The sequence below is a fragment of the Scyliorhinus torazame genome, chromosome 4 (assembly GCF_047496885.1).
Source record: "Scyliorhinus torazame isolate Kashiwa2021f chromosome 4, sScyTor2.1, whole genome shotgun sequence".
In the NCBI taxonomy this organism is placed as follows: domain Eukaryota; kingdom Metazoa; phylum Chordata; class Chondrichthyes; order Carcharhiniformes; family Scyliorhinidae; genus Scyliorhinus; species Scyliorhinus torazame.
Window position 1 is genome coordinate 143,320,822 of NC_092710.1, and position 18,397 is coordinate 143,339,218.

At 56.8% G+C, this 18,397-nt stretch overlaps 1 long non-coding RNA gene across 2 annotated transcripts in view; it reads left to right on the plus strand.

Annotated features, from left to right (window-relative positions):
- The window catches only part of LOC140411650 (uncharacterized), a 37,070-nt gene that overhangs the window by 11,829 nt on the left and 6,844 nt on the right, over positions 1-18,397 (plus strand). Inside the window, exon 2 of one of the 2 annotated variants that reach the window (XR_011940929.1) lies at positions 7,362-7,460. This is a non-coding gene — a long non-coding RNA (uncharacterized lncRNA). Of the gene's footprint in view, positions 1-6,731; positions 7,461-18,397 lie in introns of those variants that run through there. The other variant, XR_011940928.1, reaches the window with a different exon arrangement.

Here is an 18,397-nt window from a genome sequence, read left to right on the forward strand (position 1 = left end):
CTACAGGGCAAGTAGACAAACTGACCATGATGAGAATGCCAAATGGGATGAGTGAATATATATGCGGTCGTAAAAGGGAACAGTATAGTCAGGAGGATAGATACAGTTTGCTCCAGTTCCCACCGGAGTTCTTGAAGTTTTGTTGCCTGCCTGACGCCAGGATTAAAAATATCTCAAAGCTGGAGATGAGCTTGAATTTGCAGGGGGAGGATCGAAGGGTCCAGTTGTGGCCTCTGGGGGGGTGGTCGTTCACAGTGGGCAGTCAGCAACGTGTGCAGCCAGATGGCTGACCTGCAGGCTGTGGCATTGGTGGTCTGAGCCCATAATTTTGACCCAGAAGCCTACCTCCTGGCTCCCCTTCCCACTACTCCCCCCCAGCCCTGGCAGAAGCCCCCAGTCAGCGGCACAACTGTCTGCACAGTGCTGCGATGTTGGACACTTTTCGTACCTCCTCTCTCTCCCTTAGCTGCCACGGAGCCTGTTTCCCGATTTTAGATACCACAAGTGAACCGCGCCGTCAGTAATTCCTCCTGGTGGAGGTGGAGCATCACGGGAGGGGGCTGGGAATTGCCCGGTCAGACCTGTTAATGATATGCCAGCATTTACGGTACACTTTGCAAGCCCATGCCATTCACATCCCACAGCGGTGTGAATGCAGCGTGGATGAAGAATCCCGCCCTACATCTTGGTCATTAAACAATTCTCTAACAATGCTAATACATTACCCCAAACTCCATGAACCTTTATCTTGTGCACTAACTGTTTATTTGACACCTTATTGAATGCCTTTTGGAAATTCAGCTTTACTAATTTAGTGATTCTCTTTTATCTCACATATTAGGTACATCCTCCAAAAACTCCAATACGTTTGTCAAACAAGATTTCCCTTTCATAAAAATATGTTGACTTTGGTCATACTCTGAGTTATAAAGTGCATTGTTCAGACTTCCAAAATCATAGATTCTAGCATCTAGTATTTTTGTGTGGTAACTCGGGCGAGATTCTCCGGCCCCCCGCCGGGTCGGAGAATCGCCGGGGGCTGGCGTGATCCCGCCCCCGCCGGTTGCCGAATTCTCCGATTGGCGGCCCCCACCCCCCCGCGCGATTCTCCGGCCCGGATGTGCCGAAGTCCCGCTGCTAGGATGCCTGTTCCGCCGGCGTGGATTAAACCACCTCTCTTACCGGCGGGACAAGGTGGCGCGGGTGGGCTCCGGGATCCTGGGGGGAGGCGCGGGGCGATCTGGCCCGGGGGGGGTGCCCCCACGGTGGCCTGGCCCGCGATCGGGGCCCACCGATCCGCGGGCGGGCCTGAGCCGTGGGGGCACTCTTTTCCTTCCGCCTTCGCCACGGTCTCCACCATGGCGGAGGCGGAAGAGAATCCCTCCACAGCGCATGCACGTGGATGCCGTGAGCGGCCGCTGACGCTCCCGCGCATGCGCCGCCCGGAGATGTCATTTCCGCGCCAGCTGGCGGGGCACCAAAGGCCTTTTCCGCCAGCTGGTGGGGCGGAAATCAGTCCGGCGCGGGCCTAGCCCCTCAAGGTTGGGGCTCGGCCCCCCAAGATGTGGAGGATTCTGCACCTTTGGGGCGGCGCGATGCCCGACTGATTTGCGCCGTTTTTGGCGCTGGTCGGCGGGCATCGCGCCGATACCGGAGAATTCCGCCCCTCATGTCAGACTAAAGGGCCTTACTTTCCTGTGGTCCCTCCCCCTCCTTTCTTGAACAGTGTTATTACATTTGTTAAGTTACAATTTGTTGGGGCCATTCTCGAATCGAGGGAATTTTGGAAACTTCTTCAGCAGAGCATCACTCCTTGTTCTGTTAATATCTTTGGTGTAGTGATCTGTACATCTGTACATACATCTGCACATACACCAGGCACTACAGCACAGATGTAACAGCCACAGCATCACTAGAGGGCAGCATCAGCGATGGGTATAAAGGGTCCAGCCCAAGGGAGGATCCGTATCTTTCAGAAGCACAGGGCTAGTGAGCAGCAGCACACAGAGACAGCTCAGCATAGGCAGTTTACCTTAGCTTCACTGGTCATACCTCTTGACTGTATTATATCTAGTTAAGCTCTGGAAACAGAACGAACCCACTGAATAAAGTATTTCATCATAGAATTTACAGTGCAGAAGGAGGCCATTTGGCCCATCGAGTCTGCACTGGCTGTTTGAAAGAGCACCCCACCCAAGCCCACACCTCCACCCTATCCCCATAACCCAGTAACCCCACCCAACACTAAGGGCAATTTAGCATGGCCAATCCACCTAACCTGCACATCTTTGGACTGTGGGACGAAACCGGAGCACCCAGAGGAAACCCACGCACATACGGGGAGAACGTGCAGGCTCCGCACAGACAGCGACCCAAGCCGGGAATCGAACCTGGGACCCTGGAGCGGTGAAGCAATTGTGCTAACCACTATGCTACCGTGCTGTATTTGTGTTAACTGGAAGTCTACAATCTTTATTCAGACTTAGAGAATAACATATTTGGTTCCTACATGAACCTCAACAACTGGATCCTTCGATCCTCCCCCTGCAAATTCAAGCTCATCTCCAGCTTTGAGATATTTTTAATCCTGGCGTCAGGCAGGCAACAAAACTTCAAGAACTCCGGTGGGAACTGGAGCAAACTGTATCTATCCTCCTGACTATACTGTTCCCTTTTACGACCGCATAGATATTCACTCATCCCATTTGGCATTCTCACCATGGTCAGTTTGTCTATTTGCCCTGTAGTCCTTGTTCTCAAACACACGGGTCAGAAGTACTTCAAACCCATTGGTCAAATTCACGGGCTAAGGCTTCTCCATCACTACATCCTGTATTTCCATATACCTGCTGGCATATATCCGACGGGCAAGAAACACTCATAGGACACACGGTAGGATACAAAAAAGAGATTTATTAAGATACACTACTAAACACCCACACTCCACAGGGTCACCCTCCCTGACCTACACCCAATCTGGGGTTTTTATACTGTAGAGCTTTCCCTGTTAAGGGGCAGCTCCACCCCCAATTACCAGGGGAGGCCATTCTCCTTATGAGTTACCAGAAATCGGATGGTGCACGCTCCCTTACTTCCCAGGAGGTCATAACACCTGCCTGACTCACAGTCAAACCTTCTTGGCACTGACCATTGACTACTTGACATAAAGGGCGTGACTAGCTCTTGGAACCGAACCCCTGGTGCAGCAGTGAATTCTGGTTCACACCAAATGTACGACTTTAGCAGATTATGAAGCACACAGTTCCTGAATTAATCTGTGCAATAAAAAACACAGGGCAAGATTCTCTGGCCTCCCAGTGGTATGTTCCTTGGCGGCGCGAGGCGGTCTGCCATTGGCTGGTAGTCCCACCTGTCATGGGAATGTCACTTTAAGAAATGTTTGTCTGCTCAAGTGGCTGCAGTGATGTCAGAGTGTGGGTGGAGCTGAGCTCTGGCTCTGCTTTTTAGTTTCACCTTGAGGTAAAGCTTTGCTTGTCTGTATTGTTTGGTTTCATTTTAGTGTTGGAGCTGAAGCCAGCCAAAGAATGTGTAATTTTGTTTTCTCTGCCATCTAAAGACTATCTCTAGATCATTTGGTGAATTCAGAGTGATAACTGCTCTCAGTAGAGAACTTAAACCTGATGTGCTTCTGTAAAAAGGGTTTTTGTCTTATGGATGTTAAAAGGAAAGTGTAAGGATTACTTAGTGTTGTATTCTTTGGGGGTTGCATTTGAATTGATAGTTGCTAAGATGTTCACTATATGTTTTAAAAAGGTTAACTGAGTTCATAGAATAAACGTTTGTTTTGCTTTAAAAAATACTTTTAGATTTCTGCTGCACCATACCTGTAGAGTGGGCCGTGTGCTCCCCATACCACAATCTAGTAAAAGCCGTGGGTCAGGTAATCTTCATGATATACTTTGGATTTCTCTAAACCCTGGCCCATAACACACCGCTGTCAATGGGATTTCCCACTAAAACCAACCCACGCCTCCAGAAAACCCACTTGCACTTGATTCGGTTTACCAATGACTTTGTTCCCCTATCACTCTGCATGGCTAGTGGTAGGCTGCTGACTTTCAGTGAAGGAGACTGCACTTTGGCTGACTTTGAACACTGATGAGCTTGGAACACCCTATTGCGGACGCTACCATATTGGCTTGGGCTGTAGCAGTTTGATTTTGCTGGCTGAGAGGCAAGGGAACTGATGAAGTGGCAGCAATGGGAGCATCAATGTTGTTATCCTGGGCGAGCACAGCAACTTTGTACTCCAAGGTAGCACCACAGCAATCTTAGTTATCTATCTGAGAACAGAATTCTGGACTGCCATGACAACCAAAGCCTCTTTGCATACTGTTATCCAGAACTATAATGGCAGCAGTCAGTGTTCATGATGCCAACCTGAGATTCCCCTGCAACACTCAGACATTGGGTGGATGCTGCTTCTTCTGCAATGGAAGCCATCAGACATTACCTCATTGTTTACTACACAGGTGTGTCAGGAGTGGCCATCCCTTCCATTTCAGAAAGGATGAACTCCAGGTTCTGTGCACAGACCTGTGCCAGTTTGGTGCTAGGCTCCATCATGCTCCTTGACATTCAACGCAGGCATTCCAGTGGACTAGACATTTGGTTATGTCCACCAATCCGTCTTCTTCTCCAACCTGGACCATTGAAATTCTCATCTGAGGCCTCTACATTCGAACAACAGTGTGACCATGCTTTGATCAGACGGCACCAACCCTTCCTTAGCCCCGACTCCGGTGGAACTGTGGCCTCTTTCCCTACATCACCTCACCCCACCTCACCTCCAGCTTCTGCGGATCCCACACACCTTTGTTCAATTCTCTACATTGCGTGAAGTGTCAGTACCTGAGTTGGTGTCTGTGACTGTGAATTTAAGCAATGGTGAGTCTTCAGCATCATTATTCTCCTGCTCTCCCATCACTGCCAGGGCAGCTTCCAGTTCTAAAGTGGGAAAAGGAATAAGGGTTGGATTCTGTTGAGGAGCAAGAAGAAAGTAAAAAGTGTGTGCTAACACCATCTTAAGTCAGAAGGGACATTAGATATGGGAGATGTGAGATGACAGATCATTCTCACTTATTTCAGCCCCGTTGGTGGCCATGGCCTCATAATGGCCTTTTCCATAATGGCCAGCAACATCTCTGCCGCAAGGGTTAAAACATGCCACTTCTGTAGCTGACAGTGTGTGGAAGCTTTGATACATGGGTGTGAGACTCGCAGCAGTACTAAGTGTTTGATGGTGAGGGGAAACAAATCAATGTTAGGTACGAATCCTGATTGATAGATACTATTGGTAGTGACTGATGGGGGGTGAATCCTGTAGATGAGGCTAATGGTGCAGTTGGTAGGATATGGCATTTGAAGATGCACTCACTGACTTTGACACCTTTTATGAAATCATGAAACTTCTTCCTGCACTGCATCCAACTCCTTGAGGTGACAATCCTCCAACGCTACTTGCTGCTGAATTCACAAAAAATTGTGACTGGAAGGTCTTGTACTGGCAGAGAATGGAGCTTTGGCTGAAAAACGTGATTGGTGCTGGGCACCAATCCTGTTCCAATGCTCTGGTTCCCCTCTGGTGGCAGGGAACTACATGCCTTGCGGCGGTGGGAGGGTGCAAAGTGATGATTTGCACCTATTTGCATATGATTAACGGGCTGGAAGCCCGGGTCTCCACCCCCCTGTTATGCACTGACTCCCACAGCGGGAAATCATTCCGATGGGGATGGTACAAGTTTTTCCAAGCATGGCCCTGACGTGGTGGAACCCATGGTGGGTTGAGATTGTCGGTGCATAACTGAGATGCCCATCAAAGTCCATCGGAAGGCTCCACCCCCCCGCCGCCACTCCCGCACCACCCTCTCAAGGTCTGAGCAAGGTCAGCAGCGTGGGTTCAATTCCCAAACCAGCCTCCCCGAACAGGCGCCGGAATGTGGCAACTAGGGGCTTTTCACAGTAACTTCATTGAAGCCTACTTGTGACAATAAGCTATTACTATTATTATTATTACTGCTCCTGACACCCTGGGAACCTGTCAGTGCCAGGGCACTACCCTGCCCTTCTCCGGCCACTCGGGGACTCCAGGGGCTGGATTCTCCGATCCCCGACGCTGAAATCGGGGGGCGGTGCCGATTTCACGATGCTCCGCCCCCTGAGAAGTGGCATAGTCTAGGCGTGTGCCGCACGCATATCCACGGCCTCAGGCCATTGCCTGAGGCCCGCCGCATGATGCTCTGTCCCCGACCGGCCGAGCTCCCGCCGCCGTGGGACACGTGTGGTCTCACCCGTTGTGAACTTAGCGTGGCGGCGGCGGACTCAGTCCGGCGGTGCCACAGTTGGGGGAGGGCCGATCCGCCGCGGGCAGGGGGGATTTCATTCGGGGCTGGAGGCATTGTGGGGGTGGGGGAGGGGGCTCCGGGGTGCTTGAGCGGCCGAAGGGGGGTACTATTTTTGCCGTACGGCAAAAGTCCGCCATGAAGCACAGCGCGGCCGCTGCAGGCCACCGCCGTGCGCATTCGCGGCCACGGACCTGGCAATGCTCTGGGCCATATCGGTAGCTAGAGCTGGAAGCTCTATGCTGCCGCCCTGCTAGCCCCCCCCCCCACCCCCCGGAACAGGGAATCGGTGGCCATTTTGCGCCAGTTTTCCTGGCGTAAAAGACCACCCTTTTCACGCCGGCATGGGGACTTAGTCTCCCAAACGGAGAATCCAGCCCCATAGGTCTCCGAGCCCTCCGGCGAGGCCATCACGTCTAGTTTCCGGTACTGATTCACGGCAACCTCACGATGCGTCTGCGGGGGGGCGGTGAATTCCGGAAGCCGGGTGACTCTGGCCTCAAACATGCTGAGCATATTTAAATGAGTTTAAAGGCTCATTTAAATATGTGAGACTGGTTCACACCCAGTAAGGGAGCCGTGGGCCTGGAGCATCACTCTCTGTTAGGCACCTGGCACGAACCCCATTCAGGGGTTATTCTCCAGGAATAGAGTGAGGTGCATCTCAACAGGGGGAGGGGGGTTCAGAATCAAGCCTGCTATCTTTTAGTCTGTGATTTATTTTTGTTTGGAGTCTTATGTGCAATAACTCACCATCTGCAGATATCATTAATTTCAAATGCCTGGAAATGCTTTAATGGAATTGATACGAATGTTACATTTATTTTCTCATGCCATGATTACAGCTGCCTACAAATTAATAGCTGCCTGCCCACATTACGTCCCCACATTATATATCAATCAGAAACATTTTTAGATTTGTTTTTTCGGAAGTGAATGATAAGTAAATGATACTCTATTTTTATTCTCAAATTTCTGCACATTCCTTTCACTGAGCAGCCTTCAACACCCAAAGCAGCAGAACTGATGAAAAAAGTAAATAAAATGGCTTATAAATGAAAACAATCACTCACCCTGCCTTCAATAACAATGCTACAGGTGAGTTATAGATTGGTGTTTCTTGTGTGCAGCAGCACAGTGATGGCAATATAAAATGTAAAACATCTCCAGAATGTCTGAAAGAAACTAAGGGGTGGATTCTCTCTTGCCGGTATCGGGATTCCCGATAGGGCGCAAAATGGAGCATCCCCTGAAAAACAGGATTGGTTGCAATGCTCCAATCCACTGCTGGTGGCGGCAGCGGGGTACCTGACCGGCGTCAGCGGCAACACACAAAACCGTGATTTGCATATATTTAAATCTGATGATCGGGCTGAAAGTATTGTGGGGCGGAGCGGGGCCTGCCGACGGAGGGCACGCCAGTTATGCACTAACACTCTTGACCCACTATGGGGTCCACTGCATCAGGGCCACGCTTGCGATAACTTGCACCAATTCCCACAGGGGTGCATAATGGGAGTGGGGGGTTGGGGGGGGGAGCGGGCAGTGTAGACTCGGCTTCCAGCCGGTTAATCAGATGGAGATGGGTCCTCCCGCCGGTGTGGGACGTGTTGCTCGCTGCCGCCACGAGCGGGGGACCAGAACATCGGAATGGGATAGAAGCCCGGTGCTGAACCCGTTTTGGGTCGACACTCCATTCTCCGCTGGAACGGGAAACCTGTTACTGGTGTCAGCAATGGCGAATCCACCTCAGAATCTCCAGCACTGCCACAACCCCTCCGTCGTTATCCTCCATCCCTCCATCCTTCACACGTGGCCATGATTTTGTGCAAAAGGGGCCCAGGTGCCATGGTCGCTGAGGGGGAACATGGAGGGAAGGAAACTTTTGAACGTTTCGGTTTTGTTGTGGGACATATGCCTGGACCTCAGGGATTAGAGAGGAATAATTTGGTGGCAAGTGCATGGACTCAGGATGTCCTACCGGAGATTGTGGCACCCTGGCTGGGACCCCCATTGCTGCATAAATTCAATTAAATCCACCTCCTAGGTACAACTTACAGGCCCCTGGCTGTTGAGTCTGCTGACTGCTAATGCTCTGAGAGCCACTGGTCATGTGGCAACCCACCCATCTGGACACCCTCATATCCCAGCAGTATTGTCACGTGGATGGGCGTGGCCATGCTCAATCACCGGCACACTAGGTGCAGGCGCTCCTCAGTACACTCTTTAGAAGCATAGTCCCACAGCAGAGGAAGCAGAGGAATGACAGAGCTCACCCTAAACAAAGGACACATGTGGTGTTGGAGCCCTCCCTGGCACACAGCTCCTCTCAGAGTGAGGCCTCACCAATGACACTATCAGCCAGCTCATCCCTAAGGGTCACAAGATGTCTCCAAGCCCTACCTTCCACTGCACCCCTTATCCCATTCATTCCACCTCTGGCCAGGACATCTGACCAGCTCCTTGTCATGACCAGTGTGTAAAAGCCAGACTCCACATCAACACTGCAGCTAAGGTCCCAGCAAACGCACACATGCCTCACTCACCCCCTTCTGTCGGACCTATCTTCACACCAGTCTCTTAGCATGGAGACAAATGGCTACATAATATGAATGTCTCCACCACACAACCAATTGCCACGCTCCTGGCAGGAGAGCACAAAGCACCAGCTCCAACCCCCCGTCACAGTAGACATCACTGGGAGAAACAGGACAGAGGCCTGCAGCAGCCACCGGTACACCAGTTGGCAGAGACGGATGGTGAGGATAGCGGATTCCCACATCACAGGGCGGGTACCAGTCACTGATGAGGGCAGGGGTGCCATGTGGACTATATTATCTTAAAAGGGCCAGATGAGGTGTGGGTGTCGGGGGTGGGGTTGGGCGGTTCTGGAGGGAGACATGGTGAGGGTGGCACAACAGTACAACTCTGGGTGACCATGTAACCTAATGGCATTGGATGGTCAAGGGAATGCTCATCATGCTCACATTCTCTGTCTCTCTCCCCCTCCCCCTGCAGAGACATGGGGCTGGATTCTCCATTTCAGGGACTATGTCCCCACGTCATTATGAAAATTGTGGCCTTTCACGCCACAGAGTCACAGTCTTGCAGGTGACTAGTAGGCAGCTGTTGTGGAGTTCTCAGCTCCAGCTGCAGATACGGCACCAGGCACTTCCGGGACAGAGGCTGCGCATGCGTACGGTGGCGGCCTCCAGCGGCCGCGCCATGCTCCATGGCGGACTCAGACCGCGGAAATAGTGCTCCCAGTTGGCCGCCGCCCGACCCGGACGGCCCGCACAATAAAGGCACAGCCCCGTATGAGGCACCCCCTGCCCTCCGATTGGCCTGCCGCCGTCCCTGGCGGCCACTGACTGAGTCCGCAGCCTCCTCATGAGTTTCCCGAACGGCTGGGGCCATATTAGAAATACGCCATCGGGAATTCGGCCAGTCGGGGGCGGAGAATAGCGCGGCGGATCTCAAGCAATGACCGCAGATGGGGGATACGCGGCACAGCGTACTCCCCGAGGATGCCGTTTTTCGGGGGCCGGAGGATCGGGGAACCGGTCCTGAATCCATGCGTGAAACTGGATTCACCACCCCGGCGCCGGACGTGATTTCGCCGTCAGGATGCGGAGAATCCAGCCCATGGATTTCAGACTACAGCCAGCTATGCTCACTATGCACCTGGCTGCTACTGGTGTCGTTAATGCACGTTGGCAAGAGTGCCAGGGCCAGCCCAGGGAACCTGCTTTCGAACAGTCAGGGCCCGTCAGGCTCAAGTGCCGGCTGTGTCCCAGGCTAAGGAGGAAGTGGGAAGGCGGTACTGCATCAGGCCACATGTTTATCGGCAGCGCTTGTTCTTCGTAGAGCTGCCGGACCACAGCTGTCACTGACAACTCTGGCTCACCAGGGAGACCGCGTGCCACCTGTGCCAGATGGCCGTGCAACCCTGCAACTTCAAAACCCCCTCCACCCAAAATCCACCTTCTTCTGAGCCTCTAACCCCTTCCCCTAGCATTCCCACTACTTCCCACTACCACACCTTCCCCTCCCTCTCGGAGGGTCAACCAGGGTGTTGGCTCTGGGTTGGCAGGATCAGCTGGTCATGTCTGCGGGATGGAGGATGATGGTGATTCGCTGTGAGATGAATTCTGGTGCTCCTCAGTGTCTGACAAAGCCTGACTTCTGTTTTTAAGATAACATCACTGTCCACCTGGAAGATCCCCGCGAGTGTGCTGGCGATTCCTTCCCATGGACCCAAATAGGGTGGCGGGGGAGTTTTTGCAGGAGATGTTGAAGGTTATGTCTCACTCACTGGGGAAGTTGTCATACAGGTTGGGCCCACACTGCTGATCTCATGCCCTGCCACTTCTCAGTGCAGGTGTAAACATGTGAGATGTTCATGTCTCATAGATGCCCTGATGCTCCCCCCACCTTGTAGCCACCTAAAATCGCTGATTCCCTATTAATTTGGCCAAAATCTGATATAAAATGACTAACCGAAAAGGCTGATGGGAAAAGCAGCCAACAGGACACAAACGGACAGCTGCAGACAGAATCGCGTATTCGGCTCTGGGGAAGTCGGCCCAGATCGATACTCAAGACTATCAGCAGCACATCAACCCAGACATCTGCAGTTTAATCGGCTATCCCCGGGAACAATTGCAACATATTAGCAATTGAATGCCGGGCCAGACCTCTCGGCGCCTGCAGTGGCCGAAACAAAGACAGGTGAACGACCACCCCCCGATCGAGGAATCGCCCCATTATTGGAGCATATCGAACACAGTGATTGGGAACAAGTCCAATCACTAGGGACTCAGGGTCAAGGGCCGCCCCGAGAGGCGGGAAGCCCCTGGGCCCTATAAATTGAGGGGCCAAGTTCAGATCTCTCTCTCTCTCCCTTCTTCTCCTGCTCGCAACCTTCGCAAGAACATCGACCAGAAACAGTGGGCGAAATTCTCCGTTATCGGCGTAAAGTCCGCCGATTGGCGCAAATAACGGTGCAAATCCGACTTGCGTCACGTCGGAAAAATGGGTCGATAGTCTCCGGCCCGAAATGGGCTAGCAGCGACGTAACGGGATCCGCGCTTGCGCAGTGGTTCACGCCGTGCAGCGTCATAGGCTCATAAGGCCGCGCTGCTCCCCCCCACCCGACCGGAACACCCGACCGCAACACCCGACTGGATGGCTGGCCGTCGCTCAGCCCCAAGGTTCGAGTCACGCGATGTGGAGGCGCTCCTGGACGCGGTGGAGCAGAGGAGGGACGCTGTATCCCGGGCACGGCCGCAGAGTTGCCCCACGCCACAGCCGGCGTCTGTGGAGGGAAGTGGCAGAGGCCGTCACCGCTGTGGCCCTAACACCACGGACAGGCACCCAGTGCCACAAGAAGGTGAACGACCTCGTCAGAGCAGGCAGGGTGAGCCTCCCCATATCCCCCCTCCCCATATCCCCCCCTCCCCCATATCCCCCATACCCCCCCTCCCCCATATCCCCCCTCCCCCATATCCCCCATATCCCCCCTCCCCCTTATCCCCCATATCCCCCTCCCCCATATCCCGCCTCCCCCATATCCCCCATATCCCCCTCCCCCATATCCCCCCTCCCCATATCCCCCAAATCCCCCCCTCCCCCATATCCCCCCTCCCCCATATACCCCCTCCCCATATCCCCCATATCCCCCCTCCCCCATATCCCCCCTTCCCCCATATCCCCCCCTCCCCCATATCCCCCCTCCCCCATATCCCCCTACCCCATATCCCCCCTCCCCCATATCCCCCCTCCCCATATCCCCCCTCCCCCATATCCCCCATATCCCCCCTCCCCCCTATCCCCCATATCCCCAAGTGAATCCAGCCCTAACCTTAACCTCTGCAATGCACGCGCAACCGATGGCGTTCATATACCTGCCTAACAGTGTTGCCTTTTACCCCTGCCACCACCACCCCCCCCCACCCCACAGGAGAAGCGCGCACACAACAATAGGGAGCATGTGAGGACTGGAGGAGGGCCCGCTGATGAGAGGCCACTGACCGAACACCAGGAAAGGGTCCTGGAACTGGCTGGCGGACCTGAGGACCGGGAGGTTGCTGATGCAGAGGTCGGGGGCGTACTAGCGAGTGAGCCACCGACAGCCCGTCCCCATATCCCCCCTCCCCTATATCCCCCTCCCCCGTATCACCTGATCACTGTGATGTCTAACCATGCATGCTTCATTGTGTATCGCAGGACCAAACGTCCAGGCACCCATCCCCGCAGATGCAGACCGCCCGCAGGATGCCCCTCGGAGACCACAGGAGACGGAGAGACCCGCACCCTCCAGCATGCGACGCCCGCAGGATGCCCCTCGGAGACCACAGGAGACGGAGAGACCCGCACCCTCCAGCATGCGACGCCCGCAGGATGCCCCTCGGAGACCACAGGAGACGGAGAGACCCGCACCCTCCAGCATGCGACGCCCGCAGGATGCCCCTCGGAGACCACAGGAGACGGAGAGACCCGCACCCTCCAGCATGCGACGCCCGCAGGATGCCCCTCGGAGACCACAGGAGACGGAGAGACCCGCACCCTCCAACATGCGACGCCCGCAGGATGCCCCTCGGAGACCACAGGAGATGGAGAGACCCGCACCCTCCAGCATGCGACGCCCGCAGGATGCCCCTCGCACACCACGGGAGACGGAGAGACCTGGAGCAACAGGGAGACGACACCCCCGTCACGTGCGGGAGCGACCACCCAGCGATGAGGGGGGCAGCCACAGGCCCCCGTCACATCCGAGCCAGGACACCACTACCCAGGACACCACTACCCAGGACACCACTACCCAGGACACCACTACCCAGGACACCCCTACCCGGAACAGCACTACCCAGGACACCCCTACCCGGGACAGCACTACCCAGGAAGACGAAATACCGGACAGTGAGTCAGAGTGGATGGGTGGAGACGAACCCCCACCCCAAAGTGCCATGGACTCAGAGTGGGACGAAGAGCACGACACAACACCACTGCTGTCACCAACACCCTCCACCATCGCAGAAACACTCACCACGGTTGGGCACTTTAGTGATGAGGCGTCTGGTACACTCACTGGTGCGCACAACACAGCCGTCCCGGTACAGCAGGTGGAGGTAGGAGCAGCAGAGGGACCGGGCGGTCGGAGGGCAGCCCAGGCCAAGCGAACATCTGCCGCTCAGATGGATCCCGGGTTCCTGCAGTTACCACGCCCACACATAGATCCGATGCAACCACCGACACGGAGACGAGCGAATAGGGTGACGGGTGGCTTGCGGCGGCTGCGGTCGCAGGTGGAGGAGTCCACCCGCGTCCAGGAGCTGGGAGTGGTGCCGGTCATGCGTGCCACCCAGGCTGACACCGCACGGGTGGCGTCCGCGGTGGAGGCAATGGGTGCGACGGTGTTAGACATGGGGAATGGTTTGCGAGGCCTGGGGCCTTCCGTACATGCGGCGTCTGTGGCCCAGGAAATGGCTGCCCTCTCACAGGAGGCCATGAGCCAGTGCCAGCGCCAGATGGCAGAGGCGCTCAACGCCATAGCCTAGTCTCTGCAGGCCATGTCCCAGTCTCAGCAGGCCATGGCCCAGTCTCAGCAGGCCATGGCCCAGTCTCAGCAGGCCATGGCCCAGTCTCTGCAGGCCATTGCTGAGGGCATCGGCGCCAGTGGCCATGTGCGAGCCGGCGTTGCACTGTCACAGACAGGGTTTGCCAACACCCTGGGCTCCATGGCTGCAAACCTGCAGACCCCTGTCGATACCAGCACGGGCCTCCAGGACTGGCAGCGCCAGATGTCGGGGGGGCGTCGGATGGCCAGTCCGTTCGCATCCCCCACCCATGTAGAGGCCTGGGGGCCATCGGGCACCCCGAGGGAGGAGGAGGTGGTGTGGTCCGTCCCGGCTCCCTCTGTGGGGGAGGTCCCGGTACACCGCGACACCTCGGACTCCCCCCCTTCCATCCCAGCTCGCCATCCCTGTCGCCCGGGCCGCAGCCTGGCCCATCTAGGCCAGGACGCCCCAGGAAACGGCCGCCAAAGGGATCCAGTGTCAGAGGGCAGGAATCACAGGAGTCCACCTCCAGTTCTGCTGTACCGTCTGGGGAACCACGTAGACGTAGTCAAAGGGCCCGTAAGGCCAAACAATTAGACACTGAGTAAGTTGGCACGGGTGCAGGGCACAGATGAGTTTTAGGGGCTAGGGCACGTGCATGAACTCCTTTGGTTATTAAAGTCAATGTTACACCTCCCGAAGCTGCCTTTGTGCTCTGTCCAAAGTGTGCGGGGGTGTCATGTACGTTGCGCGCAAGTGTGTGTGTGACGGGTGGTCTTACCTCAGCCCCAGGTGAGTCTGCCCCCTTCCCCCTGGGCCGCCATCAACATCCCCCGGGCAGAGGATGGGACCGTGCGCTACAGTGTCACAGCCGCATGCAGGGATGGTCCGGGTGGATGGTGGTACTGTGGCCATGGGTCAGACATAGTCCAACGATGTAGAGCCAGGAGCTCATTGCAGGGCGGGTTGTCATCATCCTCCATGGCCTGCGATAGACACGCGTCCACCCGCAACTGTGTGAGCCCGGCCCGTTGTGCCGCAGGTGGATCGGCAATGGGGGGGGGGGGGTGGTGTGCATGCGGGTGGGGTGGGTGGGGTTGGGGAGGGGGGTGAGGGTGCTGGGTGGGTGGATGGGTGGGGGGTGTGGGTGGTCGGCTGTTGCCATGGTGTGCGGTCTGTGGCCATACTACCCGATTCCCACGCCCATCTAGTCAGTGAAGTGGGCGTCTATCAGTCTGTCCCGTGCCCGCTGGGCCAGCCGGTAACGGTGGACAGCCACCCGCCTGAGTCTACCCCGTCTGCCCTGACCATTGCCCCCATCCCCCTCATCTGGGGATGACTGGGCCTCTTCCTGCTGCTCCTCCACTCCGCCCTCCTCTGCCTGCGGCACATCGCCCCTCTGCTGGGCTATGTTGTGCAGGACGCAGCACACCACAATGATGCGGCCGACCCTATCTGACCGATACTGGAGGGCGCCCCCAGAGAGGTCCAGGCACCTGAAACGCATCTTCAGCACGCCAAAGCACCTCTCGATCACTCCCCTTGTCGCTACATGGGCATCATTGTAGCGGTTCTCCGCCTCATTGCGTGGCCTCCGTATAGGCGTCATCAGCCACGATCGCAATGCGTAGCCCCTGTCGCCCAGCAACCAGCCCCTCAGCCGGGGATGGCGTCCCTCGTACTGCCGGGGATGGATGACCGCGACAACACGAATGAGTCATGTACAGTGCCTGGGTGACGGGCGCAGACGTGCAGGATCATCATGCGGTGGTCGCAGACCACCTGTACGTTCATCGAATAGGTCCCCTTCCTATTAGTGAACACGGCCCTGTTATCTGCAGGTGGCCGCACGGCGACGTGCATCCCATCGATCGCGCCCTGGACCATGGGGAACCCGGCAACAGCAGAGAAGCCCACGGCCCGGGCATCTTGGCTGGCCCGGTCCACGGGGAAGCGGATGTAGCGGTGCGCCATGGCATATAGGGCATCTGTCACTGCCCCGATGCACCGATGTCTGCGATATGCCGGACAGGTCCCCACTCGGTGCCTGGAATGACCCCGTTGCATAAAAGTTCAGGGCCACCGTAACCTTGACGGACACGGGGAGAGGGTGTCCCCCGCCAGTGCCACGCGGTGACAGGTGTGCCAGCAGGTGGCAGATGTGTGCCACGGTTACCCGGCTCACCCGGAGTCTCCTCCTGCATTCCCGGTCCGTGAGGTCCTGGTATGACTGCCGGGGCCGGTACACACGGGGCGCCCTCGGGTGCCTCCGTTGCCGTGGGGCCGCGACGTCCTCCTCCCCCTCCTCGTCCTGTCGGTCAGGTGTCCCTCCAGCCTGGGCGGCTGCCGCCTGCCCCTCTGCGGCAGCCTGCGCCGCCTCTCTGGCACGCTCCTCCTCCTTCTCCTCCTCCTCCTCCTCCTCCTCATCCAGGGCAACATAGACATGAGCGGCTGCCACCACGGCGGCCAACATCGCTGGATGATCTCAAAACATGACGGCCTGGTCGGGGGGAGGGGAACGGCGACATGTCATCATTCCCCATATCCTGTCCTCCCCCCAGCCAGGTGGCATGGACCGCATGGGTCCAACTGTTGGAGGCTGGCACCTGGCCAGGTGGACCAACTCACTTGCCCTCCCATCCCCCTCCTCGGCACAGACCCCCCCCCAACCTCCACCCCAGCACAGACCCCCCCCAACCTCCACCCCAGCACGGACCCCCCCCAAACCTCCACCCCGGCACGGCACGGACCCCCCCCCCAACCTCCACCCCAGCACGGACCCCCCCCCCCAACCTCCACCCCAGCACGGACCCCCCCCCAACCCCCAACCTCCACCCCGGCACGGACCCCCCCCAACCTCCACCCCAGCACGGACCCCCCCCCAACCCCCAACCTCCACCCCAGCACGGACCCCCCCCCCAACCTCCACCCCAGCACGGACCCCCCCCCAACCTCCACCCCAGCACGGACCCCCCCCAACCTCCACCCCAGCACGGACCCCCCCCAACCTCCACCTCGGCACGGACCCCCCCCCAACCTCCACCCCGGCATGGCACGGACCCCCCCCCCCCAACCTCCACCCCAGCACGGACCCCCCCCAACCCCCAACCTCCACCCCGGCACGGACCCCCCCCAACCTCCACCCCAGCAAGGACCCCCCCCCAACCCCCAACCTCCACTCCAGCACGGACCACCCCTCAACCTCCACCCCAGCACGGACCAACCCCAACCTCCACCCCAGCATGGACCCCCCCCAACCCCCAACCTCCACCCCAGCACGGACCCCCCCCCAACCTCCACCCCAGCACGGACCCCCCCCCCAACCTCCACCCCGGCACGGACCCCCCCCAACCTCCACCCCAGCACGGACCCCCCCCCAACCTCCACCCCGGCACGGACCCCCCCCCAACCTCCACCCCGGCACGGCACGGACCCCCCCCAACCTCCACCCCAGCACGGACCCCCCCCCAACCTCCACCCCAGCACGGACCCCCCCCAACCTCCACCCCGGCACGGACCACCCCCCCAACCTCCACCCCGGCACGGACCCCCTCCCAGCACTCCCCCGGAGCCCAGCCTACTCTAAACACCCGCCCCCCCCCGCCGCACACACACACACACAACCCGAGACACACCTCTCCTCACGCAATCAGACTGCGGCCACGCCATTTCCTGCCCAGAGCCAACCCCCCAGGCCGTCACTCACCTCCACGCTGGTCGGCGTGAGCCTGGAGCACCGGGTCACGCCGATGAAAAGAAGGTTTGATTCACGTCGACGTGAACGGTCATCACCTCGACGGGACTTCGGCCCATCCGGAAGGGAGAATATCGGCAGGCCGCAAATCGACTGCCTTGCGCAGACCCGTGACATTCTCCGCGGCAGCGGCGCCATTAACGCCCCGCCGACTTTTCTCCCTTCGGAGACTTCGGCGGGGGCGGGGGCGGGATTCACGGCGGCCAACGGCCATTCTCCGACCCTCTGGGGGGTCGGAGAATGACGCCCAGCAAGTCTGACTCCAGCGATCGCTACCCGATAGAGATTCCTAGCCATCGACCCATATCAGCCTTTTGAATCCCGCAGGCCAGATCCAATTCAATAAACCATTTTTTTCCCTGACCTGGTGGGCCATCCCCAAAAGTTATGTATTGGCCAGTAGTGGTAGGTTTTGATATAGATAGTAGGATTATTGGGTAAGTATTGATTGCTGTACATAATAAATGACCGTTGATTTCAATCTTACTAAGCGGTGTGCTGACTTATTAATCATAACTCAAGTTTATTTTGAACCATTAATCATTCAATCAATAGTTTTTAGCATAGCTAGAAATTCTTTGCCCAACAGTTCAATTAAAGCCTCTTAAAAACATGAATTACGAGTTTTATTTACAAGATAGCGATCAAAACTGGGTAAATAAAGTTAAGATACAGATGAGCAATAATGGCAGAACAAGCTCAAGGGGCTGAGTAGCCTATTC